The sequence below is a fragment of the Camelus dromedarius genome, chromosome X, assembly GCF_036321535.1.
Source record: "Camelus dromedarius isolate mCamDro1 chromosome X, mCamDro1.pat, whole genome shotgun sequence".
NCBI lineage: Eukaryota > Metazoa > Chordata > Mammalia > Artiodactyla > Camelidae > Camelus > Camelus dromedarius.
The window spans coordinates 31,761,440-31,781,687 of NC_087472.1; the positions used below are offsets into that span (position 1 = coordinate 31,761,440).

Below are 20,248 nucleotides of genomic sequence, written 5' to 3' on the forward strand. Positions count from 1 at the left end.
TTTGCATAAAATGAGTGATCCAGGGAGGATCCGTACGCATCTTACGGTTTCTTGCATCCCAAGTTTACTTTCTCCAGTTCTAGGAGCATTTTCACGCCCTTGTAAAAGTATCTCTTTTATACTGATGAACCACCTGAAGTCCAGCGATACTCTGAAACTGAGTCATTGTGATAGGCCTACCACGTGTGTGCAGAGCCAAAATTTCATCTCAGCTCTTCCAAAGATTGTTTCCAATGCATCATAGCCATTACAGTTCTGGAGACTTTTCTAGAAAGCACAAGACACAACCTCAGATTTCCACAAGCTTACAGCATCATTGAAGAAGTGAGGTATGGTACACGAAAAGATAGCTACCAGTACAGGATCAGTTATATGTAATAAATTAGTAAGTAATACTGGGCTGAGAATACTGTTTAAATTGTCACCATAAACTGTTTGCTTGGGAGCAAAACTCCCAGTATTTAGAAATCACTGTGAGATGAAGCAAAAATATGACCAGTATCTAGTAGGGCAAAATATTTTGAGTTGACAAAGCAGTGCTTCACTTCAGGTAGTTGGTGTTAAACGGCCCATATGTTTAAGTCCCTCCCCAAGCCTAAGGCAGTGCCACGCCACTGCTCTTTTGGGTTGTACTGCTTACCCTTCCCTCTCCTCCCAGGGCCTCCCCTCCCGGTTAACACTTTATGGTTTATTGATAGTTTCTTTGTGATCCGATAAGACACGAACTTGAAGGAAGAAAGTCCTCAACAACTCTCTCCTGCCAGCCACCGAGAGATGCTACTGAACGAGGAGAAGCATGCATTACTTTGGTGCCTTTCCTCGCCTGCCAAGCCCAGCTGCCACCCTGGTGGGCTGTTTGAGGGCCTCTTCAGAGCACTGCAGAAAGGTGGTGGTAAGCGGTCCGGGCTCAGGGTTTGGAGGAGAGAAGTGGGCATATCCGGCCTCACATCTATGGTCTTGCCTTTGCTAAGCCTGTGGGTCCCCTTTTGGCATAACTGGGCTGCTTGCAAAGCCATGTAACTTTGACTGGCAAGGGCTCACCATTTCTGGATTGAAATAGATTTAAATAGAGTCTAACAAGGGCAGTTGCATTTCTTCACTTGCTAGAACTATATTTTTCTCTCGTGGGTTAAAAAAAATACACACGAAAAAGCCCCAGCTTCATTATGCTTCGGTCACAGCAGGGAATTTATAGCAAGAGCCCAGCTGTTTGCAGCTCATGCCAGAGTTTTTTGATCCTAAGGTAATTGCACTCACATTTTTGAATTGGGAAATAATATTCAGAGGAACCGACTTCGGAGTTTTCAGGTTTCCAGGCCAAGCAATGGGTTCCTGAATCTATTTTGGGCTGTTCTTCTCTCATACCTTTTCCTCTTCACCCTCAGAGCTCTTTGCTCCTTTCCTGGGACTAGGCCTATGGCCGTGCAAGTCTCTTTCTGTGCGCACGCTCTTCCAACTATCTGATGGGAAAAAAATCCCTGCAGTTTTACACCTTAACTCTTGCCTTCACTGTTTAAAACTCCTTTCTATTAATTGTGCTTCCATGCATTCGAACAATGCTGAATATAGCTCTCATTTCTGGGCAGTGGGGCCAGACACTGTGGTAAGGGCTTTACGTGCATTGTCTCCCTTAATCCTCCCGATAACCCTCTGAGGAAGGCACTGTTACTGCTCCCATTTTACAGATGAGGTATCTGAGGCTTAGAGAGGTAAACTAACCTCTCAAGGTCACACAATGGTGGCGTTGGGCTTCAAGTCCAGGTCACTTGGTTCCAGAGTCCATAATTTTAACCTGGCTGTGATACTGAACTGACCGCCTGACACTGCCTGCCAAGTGCGAGGTTCTCTGGGGGATAATAAAGGGGGGAAAAGGACATAGTTTTGTCTCCACAGAGCCTGCATAAAGCACTAAACATAGTGATGTGAAGAGCCAGTGCTTCACTCCTGTCAGCCTTATAGGGTTCTTGGGAAGGTCAGCTGAAACGACACGTAAAAGCAACTGGTTCAAGGACGAGTGGTGTGATAATGTTCGTTATTGATATTCCACCAGCAACAGCCCCGTCCTCAGCCAGTTACCTGCAGGTCAGGGGGGACAAGGATGGGAAGGCGAGCAGTGCAAACTGTTGACATCACAGACATACAGACTCTCTTACTGAATGTGGAACTCCTGCCACATCCCAATGAGCCTGCCTTTTCACACTTCCAGTTTGGCTGGGAAGATAACAACGATCATAGCCAGCGCCTACATAGATCTTACTATATAGCAGACGCTGTTCTAAGTGCTTTACAAGTATGAACTCATTTAATTTTATTCGAAGGATCGTATGTTAGTATCGCCATCCTAGGTTCCTCACTCAGTGCCCTCTTCTCCATTAGGAACCAAGCCCTGTTGATTCTAGTAACTAAATATCTCTTACACCCATCCCCTCTTCTCTAGCTGCCCGGCCTTTCCCACTGTTTTCGTTGAGGTTGACATCATTTCTCCCCTGGCTGATTATAGCAGCAGCCTTCCTGGGCTTTGCTGCTACTGCTCTCTCCCCACCTGCCTCCTCGAGAGAAAAAAGGGCTTCTTTTTGTTGTTACTATTCCTGCTGTTTTGGTTCTTAGTCTCTCTGTTATTCTATTGTGCTTAATAGAGTGACTTTTCTTCTTTTAAACCTGTAATCCAGTTTAATCTTTAAGACTTGGCATTCTGCTGTTACTGATCACGGAAGGGGTTTATTAACATACAAGGAGGAATGTAGGTTGGCACTCCCAGTGTGCTGTGAATTATTTTTCCTGTGGTAGCTCAGTGATGATTCCTGGGTTCCTGATGCCTCTTCAAGGTCCTCTCCACCCAAATAGGGCTCAGGGCTGCATTCAGCCCCCACCAGTGGGATTGGGGCAGTTACAGTTTCTGTCCACACGTTAGCCCATCTCTGCTTCTCTGCTGCTCTGCAAATTGGGCATGGGGCATGAGGAAAGGATGCTTGTTTTGGGTGATACTCGGATTTTGCTCCAGAAGAGCCCAGTGAGTAATGAATCATGCCCTGAATATCCTGGAATACTCCACTCAATGCCACTATCACCTCCCCCCAAATCACAGTCATTTCCAAGTAATGACTCAGTCTATGCCTGGTTTCCCAAACCATCCAAGTAGAGAGGAGTGGGAAACTGTCTCCAACACCCAGAGTACAACTTTGCCGAGGAGATTTATTTTCGCGTTGATTTGGAACATAAATACTGTAAATATCCTCCACCCTGTTAGCTTTTTTTTTTTTTCTAGAGCTATAGTTAATGGGCTCACTTTCTGGCTTTCCATTTTATCAAGTTGATAGAACTGTTTAATGAAACCCATGGAGATTGAACAATTTAGTCTAACGGTCAGTTGCAACCCTTGATGTAAGTAATTTCCAGCGATACTGTATGCATCAAATGTCCAACCTGCCAGTGGTTATCAATATCCATTATGCTTTTTGTTGGCTTGAGCCATTAATAACCTGTCAGATTAAGCAATTAGGCTGTCTCTGCTTGCCAGAGGAAATTGTTTTCCCCTAACTGATGATATTGGTTTTGTGGTTGTGCAGATAAGTACTTGGTCAAAATGTTTGGTGCATTCCTAGCTGGGGAGTGACTCTTTTTGATAGATAAGGAGCAAGAACTGAAATTCAAGTTGCTGAGAGGAACCTGCAGACAATCTCTGAGAAAATGCCATTCCAGAGCACTTTTTAAAAGTAGCTTAATTGTCACTGGTGCTCTCTAGTGAGGGATTTCATTTGATGTGTCACCCAGGTGGGACCACATGTCTCCACGAAGCCCCAGCTAAGCTAGAACATTCAAGTTTGATTTGAAATGTGAACTATCTTGGATTTCTCAGAAAGTACATCAGGGCTTTGCCATTTTTTACATTTTCAGAAAGCAAGATGGAGAAGAGAAAAGAGAGGGTAAAAATTCATTGGAAACCATTAACCCTCCTGTATGCTGTTTGTTTCTGGCTTCTTATGAATGTTTGGGTTTTGTGATTTTCCACTTCCATTTTCACATATTAATTCCTACCTTTTATGTCTTTGCTCATCCTAGTCACCTCACCTGCTGTGCCCTCCTTTCCCCCTTTACCGGTTTACATACCACCATCACTTTGAAGACCTGGCTTGAAAACCACTTCCAGGGAGACCTTCCGGAGTTAACTCCACCCATTCTGATCATGCACTTAATTCAAAGTCTAAGAAGAATTCCTATGTCATCATTTCACACTTATTGATGCATTGCTTCTACGATGTTTTAAAATTTGGTTTATTTTCTGTTTTTATTTTCCTAATTACAAAAGCAAGTTGAGTGCAACTCAGAAAACAGAAAACACACTTAAGCACAAAGAAGAAAACCAGAAATCACTCATAATCTTACCACCCAAAGATAACCATTTGGTATATGTCATTCATTTGTTCATTCCTTCAGGGAAGATTTACTGAGCAAGGATTTATTGCCTCTCTAGTAAGCTTTGGAGAGATAATAGTAAGCAAAGCAGTCACTGTCCTTATCTTCATGGAACTCAGAATAATGAAGATTTTTCCCTCACCACAAAGTAAATATGCAGTTACAAACTGTGTTAAATGCTATGAAGAAAAGGCACACTGTGCTGTGAGAGTGTATGGGAGGAAGACCAATCTAGACATCAGGGAAGGCTTTCCAGAGCAAGTGGTGTTTGAACTGAAATCTGAAAGATGATTGGGAAGTAGAGGTTTGAGTGTTGAGGGAGCAGTGGCAGCATGTGGGAAAAGAAAAAGTCCAGTGACTAAGAGGGAATATGGGATGTTCTAGGACAGAAGTGGGTAATCTAGACTTGCCCGAACATTTCCTATTTTTGTGAATAGTTTTGTGGGAAGACAGTGTTTCATTCACATACGTACTATCTGTGGATGCTTTTGTGCTACAACTGCAGAGTTGAGTAGTTGCAGCGCTGACGAGTTCCACAGACACCTTTGTGAAGCCTGAAATATCTATTCTCTGTCCCTTTATGGAAAAGGTTTGCTGACCCATGTTCTGGAACCTCAAACAAGGCTAAGGTGACAGAAAAGGAGAAATGTGGGGGAAGATGAGATGGAATCTAAGGCAAGGACTAGACAGACTGTGCAGGTTAAGGGTTTTAAACTTTATTTTACAAACAATGGAAAAAGCACTGAACAGGTTTAACTGGAGGCTAGAAAAAGCCTATCCTTCCAATTCATCCTGGTTTTTAATTTTGTTGTTTTTAATATAGCAGTTTATCTTGTATATTTTCTCATTCTTCAGTCATATCATCTTTAAAGATGTGTCTACTCTTCCATCATATGCATGTTGACATTATGTGTACTTGGCATTGAACGTCTTGTATATATTGTTGCTAATTTCCTTATGATAATTTCTTAGAAATAGAATTTTTAGGTCAATGGTATATACATTTTATAAGACTTGTGCTTATCCTGTATTTCCTTTCCTCTCGAAGTGATGTTTATTATCACCAGCAAGGTATAAGAGTACCTAGTTCCCCTACTCTAGCCAAACATTTAATATTTTTGCCAATTTTATATAAGAAATACTATATTTTATCATTGCTTTAGTTTGCACGTCTGTGATTATTGAAAAGGGTAACATTTATTTCCCATATGAATTTCTTCTTTTATGAAATGCTTATTCGTATAACTTGCTCATTTTTCTATTAGGATATTTATCTTTTATTAGTGATTTTTTTATGGGCTCATTGTATATTGAGTATATTAACTCCTTGACAGCCATATTGTAAATTTATAAATATTTATTTAGTTAATAAATCTATTTTTTCCTTTGGATTTTCTGTCCTTGGAGTTATGCTTAGAAAGACTTTCTCCACACTGGGATTATATAACATGCACATATATATTTTTTTATGAGTTTCAAACTAGTTTTTCTTTATATTTTAATCTTTAATCCATCTGGTTTTTTTTTGTTTTTTTTTTTTTGGTAGTGGCATAAGACAGAGATTCAACAGATTTTTTTTTTAAAAGAGAGGAAATCTCTTTTTAGGGGAGGAGAAGAAATACCTCTTAGAAAAATTGGGAATTCTTTGATTAGAAACCCCAAACTTCCCTATCTGGAAGAAGAATGGTTTTTGGATGAGGTGCAGGCATTTGAGATGTTCCAAAACCCAATTAAGTTTACTTATTTTAGAACAGAATTATTGTGTATTTTTTTCAATCACTCCTCCACTCCAAAGTTGATATTCCCAAACTGCTTCCACCTCTAAACACCTCCTACCCCAAAGCCTCAAGCCTCATTATTACATCAGGAAGGACTCCATAAAATGATTTTTGGTGTGTGGAAGTATTTGTCACCTTTTGCTTTTTTATCTTGTCTCCATGTGAGGCATGCATTTCTAAATAGAACTGTATTTGTGCCTTTAAATGCATTTCCCTCACTTCTCTTTATTCTTTGTCTTGTAAATGTAGAGTTCTCATTGTTTTATTTACTCACAAACACAATGATATTTACTACATACTCTGTACTGTCTTAAGTGCTTTAAAGATATTAACTCACTTACTTCTCATAACAGCCCTATGTTGTAGGTCAAGCTGTTATCCTCATTTTACACATGAGGAAGCTGAGGAACACTGAGAGGTTCGGTGATGTTCAAAGAGACATGAGTAGCAAATCAACACCATATCCTGTTACCTTAGATGACAGAGTAGGGAGTGATTATTTTCTGGCATGCAGAGTTCTCTCTGTGGAGTAGAAACAAATACCACAAAAGGAAGAAACTGAACTCTGAACTCATAGACATCATTATTCCATCTCAAAACATGAATTATGTGGTTTAGAGTCCACTTCCCTTACATAAACCTTTTTAGTGATGTTTTTATCTCTATTTTAACTGTCCCATCAGTGTTTATGCACATACAGCCTTGTATTGAATATATGCTTTTAGAATCTAGACTTTCTTTAGATGTGGGCAGGGTATAAATTAGATTGGAAACTCTGAAATGTGCTCAAAGCATTTCTTTTTTTTTTAATAGACGTTATTCGTTTAGAGCAGTTTCAGGTTCACAACAGAGTTTGAGCAGAAAATATAGAGAGTTCGCACATAGCCCTCCCCACCCACATATATATACTCCCCTACCCTCAACATCCCTCATCAGTGTGGCATATTTGGTACAATCAATGAACCAACATGGGCACATTATTATCAACCAAAGTCCATAGTTTACATTAGGGTTCACTCTTCTTAATTTTTTTTAACATTTTTTTATTGAGTAATAGTCATTTTACAGTGTTGTGTCGACTTCTAGTGTAGAGCACAATTTCTCAGTTATATATGAACATATATGTATTCATTGTCACATTTTTTTCGCTATGAGCTACCACAAGATCTTGTATATATTTCCCTGTGCTATACAGTATAATCTTGTTTATCTATTCTGCATTTTAGAATCCCAGTCTGTCCCTTCCCACCCCCCCCGCCCCCTTGGCAACCACAAGTTTGTATTCTATGTCTATGAGTCTCTTTCTGTTTTGTATTTATGTTTTGTTTTGTCTTGTTTTGTTTTTAGATTCCTCATATGAGCGATCTCATATGGTATTTTTCTTTCTCTTTCTGGCTTACTTCACTTAGAATGACATTCTCCAGGAACATCCATGTTCCTGCAAATGGCGTTATGTTGTCGGTTTTTATGGCTGAATAGTATTCCATCATATAAATATACCACAGCTTCTTTACTTAGTCATCTGTTGATGGACATCTAGGCTGCTTCCATGTCTTGACTATTGTAAATAGTGCTGCTATGAACATTGGGGTGCAGGTGTCTTTGTGAAGTAGGGTTCCTTCTGGATATATGCCCAGGAGCAGGATTCCTGGGTCATATGGTAAGTCTATTCCTAGTCTTTTGAGGAATCTCCATACTGTTTTCCACAATGGCTTTCCCTGCTTCCCTTTCCCACTCTTAATGATTTAGTTGTCTTCTTTTACAATTTTGTGTTTATTCTTTTTTTTTTTAACATTTTTTATTGATTTATAATCATTTTACAATGTTGTGTCAAATTCCAGTGTTCAGCACAATTTTTCAGTCATTCATGGACATATACACACTCATTGTCACATTTTTTTTCTCTGTGACTTATCATAACATTTTGTGTATATTTCCCTGTGCTATACAGTGTAATCTTGTTTATCTATTCTACAATTTTGAAATCCCAGTCTATCCCTTCCCACCCTCCACCCCCCTGGTAACCACAAGTCTGTATTCTCTGTCTGTGAGTCTATTTCTGTCCTGTATTTACGCTTTGTTTTTGTTTGTTTGTTTGTTTTTGTTTTTGTTTTTTAGATTCCACATATGAGCGATCTCATACGGTATTTTTCTTTCTCTTTCTGGCTTACTTCACTTAGAATGACATTCTCCAGGAGCATCCATGTTGCTGCAAATGGCATTATGTTGTCGGTTTTTATGGCTGAGTAGTATTCCATTGTATAAATATACCACATCTTCTTTATCCAGTCACCTGTTGATGGACATTTAGGCTGTTTCCATGTTTTGGCTATTGTAAATAGTGCTGCTATGAACATCAACACATCAACAAGAGAAAGGACAAAAACCACATGATCATCTCAATCAATGCAGAAAAAGCATTTGATAAAATTCAACACCCATTTATGATAAAAACTCTCACCAAAGTGGGTATAGAGGGAACATATCTCAACATAATAAAAACTATATATGACAAACCTACAGCTAGCATAGTACTCAACAGTGAAAAACTCAAAAGCTTCCCACTAAAATCTGGGACAAGACAAGGATGCCCACTATCACCACTCCTATTCAACATAGTCCTGTAAGTCCTAGCCACAGCAGTCAGGCAAGAGAAAGAAATAAAGGGATCCAAATTGGAAAAGAAGAGGTAAAAGTGTCATTATATGTTGTGTTTATTCTTTTTGTAATTCATGGCAGTTATCTCCTTTCCAGTTATGAGTTTCTCATTTTTGTAGCATCCTGCTTCTTTTCTATTTAGAGTAAACCTGTCACTATTTCTTTTAGCATGGGTTTAGTGTTGCTAAACTCTTTAGTTTTTGCTTGTCTGTGAAGTTCTTTATCTCTCCTTCTATTCTAAAGGATAGCCTTGCTGGATAGAGTATCCTAGGCTGCATCTTTTTTTTTTTTTTCATTCAGGACTTTGAATATATCTTGCCACTCCCTTCTGGCCCGTACTGTTTGTGTAGAGAAATCCGCTGAGAGCCTTATGGGGGTTTCCTTGTAACTCACTGTTTTTCTCTTGCTGCCTTGAGGATCATTTCTTTATCCTTGACTCTGGCCATCTAGATTATAGTATGTCTTGGTATGGGTCTGTTTGGGTTCTTCCTGTTTGGGACCCTCTGAGTAGGGTTCACTCTTGATGTTGTACATTCTATGGGTTTTGACAAATGCATAATGACATATAGCCACCACTATAGTATCATACAGAATAATTTCATTGCCCTAAAAATCCCTTGTGCTCCATCTATTCATTCCTCCCTCCCTCCCTCTCCCCAAACCCCTGGAAACCATGATCTTTTTATTATTTCTGTAGCTGTGTCTTTTCCAGAATGTCATTTGGTTGGAATTGTATAGTTTGTAGCCTTTTCAGACTGACTTATTTCATTTAGTAATATGTCTTTTAAGTTTCTTCCATGTCTTTCATGGCTTGATCATTTTTTTACTGCACATATATTTTTAAATTTACATATATGTACTGTTCATTGTTTCTAAGAATGTTTAGAGCTTTAGCTTTTTAAACTTACATAGTTATCAAAGGAATAAAGCCAACCACAAAATAAGAATTAGTTCAAAAAGATACATACACCCTGCTATTAACAGCAACATTATTTACAATTGCCAAGCTATAGAAGCATCCTAAGTGCACATCAATAGTTGAATAGATAATGAAGATGCAGTGTATATATATATATGTATATATACATACTGGAATAAAGCATTTCAACTGAAATAATCTTAAGACAAAAAAATTAATTTGTAATCTTAAATCAAAGGAAAGTAATTTGTACAAATGTTAATGGGAGTTCTACCATAACCATCACAAGCTGGAAAGAACTAATTAGTCAGCAAGAGGTGAACAGAATCATGTATGTCAATGAGATGGAATGCCTTATTAAAAATGACAAATGTGAGATATAATATCACTTATATGTGGAATCTAAAAAAATGATACAAATGAACTTATTTACAAGCCAGAAACAGACTCACAGACATAGAAAACAAACATGGTTATCAAAGGGAAAAGGAGGGGGAGGGATACATTAGGAGTTCGGGATTAGTAGATACAAACTACTATATATAAAATAAACAACAAGGTCTTACTGTATAGCACAGGGAGCTATATTCAGCATCTTGTAACAACCTATAATGGAAAAGAATCTGAAAAAAGAATGTATGTATCTATCTATAACTGAATCACTTGGCTGTACACTTGAAACTAACACAACATTATAAATCAACTATACTTCAATAAAAAAATGACAAACATGGGGACTATATGATATATGGGCATTTGTTTTGAAGTACTATTAAGTGAAAAATCAGAATAAAAATAATAGGTACACACTTATAAATAAGTGATAATATCTGAATACATATGACATGAATGTGGATATAATATGGATTGATATCTGTAGCTAAATGTAGTGTTATTAGGGGTTGGGGATAGAGTAGTTAAAATCATAATTAAAAAATAATAAATTAAAGAAAACACTTTTTCAGACATGAAAGAGTTGCCTCCCTGATCATCCCTTTGGTATTTGGGCTTAGGAACAGGTCTCAAGGATATTTCTGGGTGGGCTGGAAGTGGATCTGCTCTCTGACCTTTTCCCATAAGGGCATGCAGTGCTTCTCTGTGTTCAGGAAGTGCATGTTGGCCTTCCGTTTGGTGAGGATCCAGTTCAGCATCTTGTCTTCATCAGCTGGGGAATGAAGAGGCCAATTTAGTGGGAAGCTTGTCCAGAATGCTGGGGGAAGAGCAAAGGTAGCAGAACTGGCTCCAAGGGGAGCTGTGCAGTTAGAAATGAAGTCCAGACAGAAGCATGGCAAATCCCAGCCTGTCTGGCAGGTGCAGGGAAGATGATCTGAGAGTGTCATATTCTTCCTGCCATAGGAGTACTGGGCAGATACAGCAAAACCTCAGCTGTAGATCACGTCAATCCAGGGACTCTTAGACTGAGCAGGGAGTGGTAAAACCAGGGCCTGGCCTATGGGAAGTGGTGCCAACAGTATGTGAGGCAGGTGGCTGGAACTCACAAACTGGCTGAAATAGAGGGGAAAGCTTTCCCCATCACTGGGCACCCAAGCTCTAAAGAGAACAGAGATGTCCTGAGTACCCAATAGAAGTCGGCAGAAGGGGGCCGGAGAAAGGCTTGTCTTCCCTTTCAGAGGTGTTTGGTGGTTGTAGTGGTTTTAATGCCATGTACTCAAATTCTTGCATACTCCTCCTTTCAAGAGGTGGAGCCTAGTTCCCTTCCCCTGGAATGTGGGCTGGTCTTTGTGACTTGCTTCTAATGAACAGAAATAATGGACTATCACTTCCAAGATTAGGTTATGAAAAGACCATGGCTTCCATCCTGAGGACTGTCTCTCTTTCTCTCTCAGACCACTTGCTCTGGGAGAATCCAGGTGCCATGTCATGTGAACAGCCCTGGAGAAGCCCACATGGTGAGGAACTGAAGCCTCCAGTGTGAGCTTCTTCAGCCCCCTCAGGAGACTGCAGCCTTGGTCTACAGCTACGATCTCCTGAGACACCATGAGCTAGCACCATCCAGCTAAGCTGCTCCTGGATTTCTGACCCTCAGAAACTGTGATAGGTTTGTTGTTTAAGGTGATAAGCATTTGGATCATTTGTTAGGCAGCAATAGATACTTATTAATTCAGTGGTGACCTAGTGCCTGATTATATTATGAAGGTTTCTGGCACCTTGGCCTGGTGCTGGGGAAAAGACAAGATGGGATGGGATGGTATATTGGTAGTTGAATGCTTATTCCAAACATCTGGGAAGGGGCTGAGATGGGGCAGCCACTGACCCTCCTGTGTGGTAACGTGCTCAGTGAGATATTTTTCTGTGTGTACTGATGAGAGGTGTCTATTTCCCTTCTCTAGGTGGGAGAGTGGTGCCAGTTGGTCCCATAATACCAGGGCCGGTAACTCCAAAGTGTGCTGTGTGATGCTCAGAGCCAAGTGAAGAACTGTGGTTGGGACTGGAGGGAACAGAGCAAAAGAGAGTGGTATTGAGCCCAAAAGGCAAGACCAGAACAGATTGTTAAATGAGGGAGCCCAAGGAAGTTGAATCTGGAGGCCAAGCTGAGCTAAAGGATCAGGAATGCTAGTGTGAGGGACAGAGTGGCCCAGCAAGAGGTGGGTTAGCCTGGATTCCTTTCCCAGATGTGGGGGCAGATGACAGGGAGATGACACCCCAGGAGCAAGGCTCTTCCATTCTGACTCAAGCTTATGTGGCTGAGCTAGATCCACTTGGGCCAGGAAGGTTGGGAAATGGAACTGGGCTCTTCTTTCAATGACTTGAAGAGTTTTGGGAGTGATCATTGAGTCTGGGTTCCTAATCCACTTCTACTTCTTCCCTCACCTTCAAACATTGTTCGTTCACTGGAATTAGGAAGAGTGAAGATCTATAACAAGGTCTCCATTGGTTGCATTATTTTGTGCAACATCAGAAATATGGCACGTGTAGCTAGGCTAGCCTTGGCTCTGGTTGCCGCGGAGGCTCTGATGGTCCTTCCGGGGAAGCTTACATCTGGGTGTGTTGAATATCTATAGAGGGCCTAGAAGCTGGTGCTAAAATACGTGTTCAAGTGTCTGCTAATTCTATCGACTGAAGGATGCATGGCCTTCTCAGCAGAATGACATTTCACAGCTTTCAGCTGCCATAAATCATTGACCTCAAGAGCCATAGGGTTCAGTACCTAATCCATCAGGCCAGCCAGGCACTTGAGGCACTTTAAGACTTTGAATAGAAATAGACCCAAAGACATGCTGTCCCCCAAAGCCATTCCGTTCCAGAATGATTAAATGTCTCTGCCCCCAGAGGTTTTCTATGATAGTTTAGAAGATTGGCACAAATATAGCCAAACAGCTTTTTTTTTTTTTTTTTTTTTTTTGCATGTGTGTTCAGGCAGCAAAATCTTGATGGAGATGAATTTGTGCCATTGTAACCTTCTAGGGGTATCTTTTAGATGCAAACTCTTTGTCTTAGCTGAGCGGCCATTCGGGCATTAAATCACCCCCTCTCCCCGAGGAGGGATTTGGAGCTCTGAGGTCAAAAGCCCACATTTGGAAATAACGGTACTTTGTGTTTTCATCGAGTTTGCCAGCAAGGAGATGCAGAGCAAACTAGGAGAGGTGAGCCAATTGGCACCTTTAGCTCATCTGGCTCTTGGTTCTGTTCCTAGCTAAGCTCCTCAGGGACATTCTCTGCTCTAAAACAACTCTCTATTCCTTCTGGTACAGTTAAACCATGCTGCCAATCTCTGAAATGAAAATCTTTTGGTAAGTTGTCCCTAAGGTTAAAGTTCAATTAAATATCCTGGCTAAGTGGATTTGCAGAGTCAGCTTACCAGCTTATATTGTGTAGCAAAGATGGCTAATGAACCACCAAGAAATTAGTATTCCCCATCTCTATGGCTTACATTTCTGAGCTCTCTTTGCATCTGCGTGGGGCCATATGACTAACACTCACTGATGGAATGTGAGCAGAAGTGAAATGTGTCACTTTTAGAAGCAGGTGTTCATTCTATATCATTTCTTGATACAGACTATAGTGACCTTGGAATTAAGTACAATGAAGATGGAAGAGCCACAAGAGCCTGGGTACCTGTGTTCCCATCTGAAAAGTCACCTGCTGACCAGGAACATCCATACTGGACTGTTAGGTGAGCAAGAAGTTCATTTCTATTGTGTTAAGCCACTAGGTTTATTTGTTACAGCAGCTAGCATGATCCTAACCAACATACATGGAATGTTGAGATTCTTGGGTAAAATGTGCTTTGTAGGACTATAATTAGATAAGATCTATCCTTGGCTAAACTGAATTTAAAAAAAAACTTAATGGCAATAAGGTGTTTAAAATTCTGTCCTGACTATTTTGCTGCTGCCTCCTCACCCTAGTTCATTCGTTCATTCCACAGAAGTGTTTTGAGGGCTTTCAGTGTGCCAGGTACCGTGCTAGGTAGGCACTGGGGATACAATAGTGATCAAAACAACCGTGGTTCCTACTCTCATGAACCTTAAAGTCTATAGATGAGAGATGAGGAATTCCTGAACTAGGACAATGGAAGGGGGACTGGAGAGAACAGGGTGGATTAGGACAGTGATTCTCAAAGCTTGACCCTTGGACCATAAGCCTTCTAATCACCTGGGGAGCTTATAAAAATCTAGATTTCAGATCCATCCCTAAACAATCTGGGTCAGTAGGACTGGAGTGGAGTCTAAGCAATTTCATTTAAAAAAATCTCCTCCCAGTTGATTCTGGTGCACAGTTACTTTTGAGAACTATTGTGTGTGTGTGTGAGAGAGAGAGAGAGAGAGAGAGAGAGAGGAGGGTATTGACTGGTGGCTTTGGAAGGTGGAGTTGACAGACTGCTTGGAAATAGTAGGTAAAGGAGAGGGAACATTTGAAGATGACTCCTAGGTTTCTAACACAAACCACTGGATTGGGGTGGTGGTTTATGCTTGACAGGCAACAGAGGAAGAGGAACAGGTTTCTCTTGTGGTGGATATAATAAGTTTAGCTTTGAACTTAATGACTTTGAAGTGCCCATGCACCATCCAGGTGGAGATGTATGTTTGGCATGTATGGTAGAAGTAGAGAATGAGATTGCTGGAAAGATAGGGGACCAGCAGACTTGAGCCTGGTGGCTGGTTAAGTATGAAATGAGACACAGTCCTTGATTTCAAGGAGCTCAAAGCCAAGTGATACTGCATAAGACTTATCTCAAGGAGTTCTGGTGGCTCGGTGTTATTACATCTCTACTGAATATACAACATTTTGGGATGTTGAAAACAACTGAAACTGAGAGGAATCTAATAAAAAAAAATTTGGTCCTAGCCCTTTAAACCCAGCCATAAAAACAGGACTTTTCCCATTCATTTCTCCAGGTCCAGCAACCCCCTCCATTTTTGTCCCTCTACCCTACTCTCATATGACTGGCCCTCCAATTTCTGGCATTGTTCTTCTTTTAAAAAATGTCTGTGTTCAGCTGCAGAGGTTTTTTAAATTGAAGTGTAGTTCATTTACAATGTTGTGTTAGTTTCTAGTGTACAGCATGGTGATTCAGTTATACATATGTATATTCTTTTTCATATTCTTTTTCATTATAAGTTATTACAAAATAATGAATGTAGTTCCCTGTGCTATACAGTAGTCCTTGTTGTTTATTTTATATATAGGAGTAGTATCTGCAAATCCCAAACTCCTAATTTCTCCATCCCCTCTTTTCCCCTTTGATAACTGTAAGTTGGTTTTCTATGTCTATGAGTCTATTTCTGTTTTGTAAATAAGTCCATTTTTTTTATCATTTTTTAGATCCCACATATAAGTGATATCATATAATATTTGTCCTTCTGTCTGACCCACTTCACTTAATATGATAATCTCCAGGTCCATCCATGTTTCTGCAAATGGTATTATTTTATTCTTTTTTATGGCCAAGTAATATTCCATTACACACACACACACACACACACACACACACACACACACACACACACACACACATATATACACACACACACATACTATACTACAACTTCTTTATCCAGTCATCTGCTGATGGACACTTAGGTTGTTTCCATGTTTTGGCTATTGTAAATAGTGCTGCAATGAACATTGGGGTGCAGGTATCTTTTCGAATTAGAGTTTCCTCCAGATATACAGCTGCATACGTTTTGGTGATCTTTCCTTGATTTGCTTGACTTAAAAGAGACAACTCCCCACCTAATTCTCAGCTCTGCTTGCTCCTTGGGGTATGGCATCTCTTGATGTTTTGGGTGACAGAGTCTCCCAGCAGAGGTTTTTCCTGGACCCCTGCAAGGGAGATGGAGTCAGACTGAAATGGTAAAGGTGAAAGCACTCCATACATGAAAGCTATTATTCTGACTTGTTTCCTAAGCAAATCAGAGTTTCAAATGATGCCGCAAAGGGACTAATAAAAAGCCCAAAGTGGTCAGAATTCTATCCTTTCAGTTCTTGATGCTTTTCTGTCATCTGTGTGAAGATTTTATTGAAAAGCAAATAGCTACTATTGCCTGAGTGCCAGTGAACTCACACAGCTGTGGAAAGCTTGATGAAAACCAACAGACAAACCTCCAAAGAGAAAGACAATTCTGTGATTTCCTGTCCAGAGCCAGGTTCAGATTTGAAAATTTTCTCTGTCTGGCCTCACTTTCAGCTAAAATCACTTTATACCTAAATATCAAAGCTTGAACATAATTATCTTAGAAGATCTAAATTTGCTGTATCTAGCACTTTAAGCAATGAGGCTGTCAGCTTGAAAGCACCAGTCAGAGTTTGAGTGTTCTCTTTTTGGGCTCAGCTTGAGCACCAATGAATGATTTAGGTAAAAGAACACTCCTAGGCTTAGGGAGAAGGGAACCAGGTTTTATTTTCTTAGAAAAAAATTTTTGAGCTGTCTTATTGATTTTGTACATTTTAAAATTCTTTTTTTGTTGTTTTTTTGGGGGGGTAATTAGGTTTTTATTTATTTATTTTTAACTGGAGGTACTGGGCATTGAACTCAGCACCTCGTGCATGCTAAACTCACACTCTAACACCGAGCTATACCCTCCCCACAGAATCAGGTTTTCTTAAACTCTTATTATGTGCTAGGCATTATAAATCATAGACTGTGTATATATATATATGTTATTTTATTTAACTCTCACAACAATCTTGTTTCCTCTAACCTGTAGATGACAAGACTGAGGCTCAGAGAGGTGAAGAAATATGCTCAACAGCACACAGCTTATAAGTAGCAAACTAGGTATTTGAACCCTGGTCTACTGATTTCAGACCTTATGTGCACTTTACACTAAACTAGTGCCTCCAAAATTCAATTATTTGTAATTTAAGGTACCACTTCTACTGTCTCACCTGATTTTTTTCTTTTATTGTCTCATAATTTTTCACTATTTTAGTCTTTCCTTAAGGAAAGATATCTTGAAACTCATCAGTTTTAGTGTGTGTGTGTGTGTGTGTGTGTGTGTGTGTGTGTGTGTGTGTGTAGACTTTGTAAACCTCAATTTCCTCATCTAAAAAAGTGGAGATAACAACATAATCTCACAGGGCTGTTGTAAGGACTAAAAGAGATAATGCACATAAAGCGCTCAGTGCCTGGCATTTAGCAGGTGCTCCCTAATGGCAGTACTCATTATTATTGACCTGTTTTCTTCCTCCCTTTTCTGTTGTCATGGCATTGTGTAGGCATATTGTAACTTTGGATATTTGGTTTTTCTCATTTGCTTTACCACTGAAAATATTTTGTCTTCTGCTTTGGAGAAGACAGATGGCACAAACACCACTGAGGATCATGTGAAGGTCAGAGGCATGATGGCAGAGTGGTTAAAAGTGTGGGCTCTAGAACCAGATTTGCTTGGATTTGAATTTTGATTCTATCGCTTATTAGCTGTGTGATCTGGAACAAGTTACTTATCACTTTGAACTTTGGTTTTCCCATTTGTAAAATGGAGATAATCATAGTACCTGTTTTAATGTAGGGATTAAATGAATGGAGATATATATATATATATATATATATATATATATATATATATATATATTTACATATATAGTATAGTATAGTGTATACATATATATATAGTGTTTGGAAAAGAGCCTGACACTGTATTTTGAAAATGTTAAAAAGCATTGAATGGACAGAATTTATAGAAGAAGGGAATTTCGGGGGGGGGGCATTTGTATAAACACAGCCTGAAACCCATCCCCAGTATCAAAGGACCATCCTGAGTGAGCGCCTGAATGAATCACATGTGTTTTTTGGCATTGTGTACATCTAGCTTTCTGTTTGGCACGCCCGGGTGTACTTTGCTTTGATAAAATGTGTATGTATATAAAAACTAGTAAAAAAAATAATGAACATCTACCAAGAGACTCTCAGCTTAACTCTAGGGCCTGTGGAAATATAGATGAAGAAGAGGACATGTTCCCTACCCTTGGGGAACCTACAGTCTGGCTGGACAGATGAGATTAACAGCATGAAACATTCCGAGAGAGTACAAGAGAGTATTAAGTGCTAAATGGTGTAGCAGAAATGATAAGCGCTGCAAGAATCCAGAGAAGCGGAGGGGAGGGAGACTAGAGAGAGGAAAGGCTTCTTGAAGGTGATGTTTTGAAGTGGGCTTTTAAGGATGGGGAAGATCTGACCGGGAAGAGGGGTAAGGGTAAGCGAGAGGTGCTCATCACATTGCCTAAGAACTTATTAAGGATTCTCTTAAGTAGCGCACTCTTAGGGTATTAGGACCCAACTTACAAAGTTCTATTTCCATGCAAACATTTTGAATCCCATTGGACTAGGAGAGAAAGATCTGGGGTCTTGCTTCATCCTTGCACTAAGTAGTTGTGTCCACGTGTTCAAATTTCCTTCTATTTTCTAGGCTTCTGTTTCCTCATCTATAAAGTGAGAGGGCTGAACTCGGTAACCTCTAAGATCCATTCCTACTCTGCATATAGCCACAGCAATTGCTAATGTTTGTTGATTCCTACTCTGGTCCAAACACTGTGAGTTCTGTACACTTATTAATTCACTTAACAACCCTTCCTATGGGATACTCTTGTATCACCCCTTTTACAGAGGAGGGAACCAAGGCATAGGAAGGTTAAGTAACACATTCAAGATCTGTCACACAAGAGGGTCATGGACATGTACCGCTAGTACCACATGGTACAGATATAACAGAGGGTTTCCGTATGGACGAGATTTACAAAGAAGTAGCAGGATACATGCAGTCCCTTGAACTCTCATCATGCCACGACACAGGCCAGGCATAGATGTTCTATATGCATTGATGTTCGTGTGGACAAGGTTCCAGCAGGGTTGGGGTCTGTCTGGCCCAGCACACTAGACTTGGGGCAGAAAGCACTCCAAGTGTGAGAGTGAGACCTGTCCCTAACTCACATTACATATTTATAGGTTAGCCTAAAGAGGAGCTAGGAAACACCTATTTTTAAAAAAATTGAACCTAGTTTTTTAAGACAAGAAATATATAAAAGGATCTCCCAGCCTAGGGGCCACACCAGGGAACAGGCATCTGGAACCAGGAACTGCATACTGAAGGCCATAGGAACAGCCTTGCCTACCTGGAGTGGTGACATTCGCCAAAAACCTTATCTCTCTGCAGCCAGGTTCAGTGCAGCTGAGCCGGCTCTTGGTCATATTACCAAAAAGGGGAGGAAATGAGGCAGCAGCTTCACCTGGATGTGTCTCCTGTCAAGGCCATCCAACAGAGCTGGAATCAAACTCAGGCAGTGTGGCGTCAGAGCCTGCACTCTTAACCAATGAACCCTGCAGCGTCAGTTCTCATACTTCTGCTAAATATAGTGGTGGTTTTATAACATAAGGAAAGCAAGGTAACTTTCGAGCCAGGAAAGCCTGCATCTGAATCCTGGCTCTTCCAGTTACCAGATGTGAGGCTTTGGGTAAGTTATATAATCTCTCCGAGCCTCATTTTCCCTAGCTGCATTATGATAAAAACAATCCCTACTTCCCAGATTTACCCTGAGGATTTAAGAGAGACAATCAAGGTAAAGTTTCTAGACTTAAGCCTGGCATATAGGAAGTGCTTAGAAAAGTGCGGCTGCTGTTACCATCAGTGGTGCTGTTTCTGTCACCGGCTTGCCTTCCAGAAGGGTTCAGTTCTGAGATAATCCACAAGATGTCTCCCTCTCAATAGAAAGTTCTGTAGCACTGCTCTGTGTCTAAATATGGATATCTGAGTTCTTGAAAAATCACTTTCACGTCCACGCCTGCCTGTGCAAAAACATATATTGAACCATGTGCCCAGGAGGAAATCATAGTTGGCTTTGCAACTGATGCACATATGGCTCTCAAGGCAGTTCTAAGGAGAGTCGGTTGCTTTCCAGGCTGTGTGTGGGCGGCAACTGCATCCCTGCAGTACAGCCCAAGCATCATGCAGTGGAAGGAGTTTGAGGATCTGTCATTATGTTCCTTTCTCAAGTCCTGAGGGAAGTATATGGCTCTTGA

At 40.3% G+C, this 20,248-nt stretch overlaps 1 protein-coding gene across 1 annotated transcript in view; it reads left to right on the forward strand.

Annotated features, from left to right (window-relative positions):
* The window catches only part of IL1RAPL2 (interleukin 1 receptor accessory protein like 2), a 1,161,988-nt gene that overhangs the window by 9,318 nt on the left and 1,132,422 nt on the right, over positions 1 to 20,248 (forward strand). Inside the window, exon 3 of the mRNA XM_064482665.1 lies at positions 13,786 to 13,903. The gene's annotated coding sequence lies outside the window, so the exon portion shown is untranslated. The remainder of the gene's footprint in view (positions 1 to 13,785; positions 13,904 to 20,248) is intronic.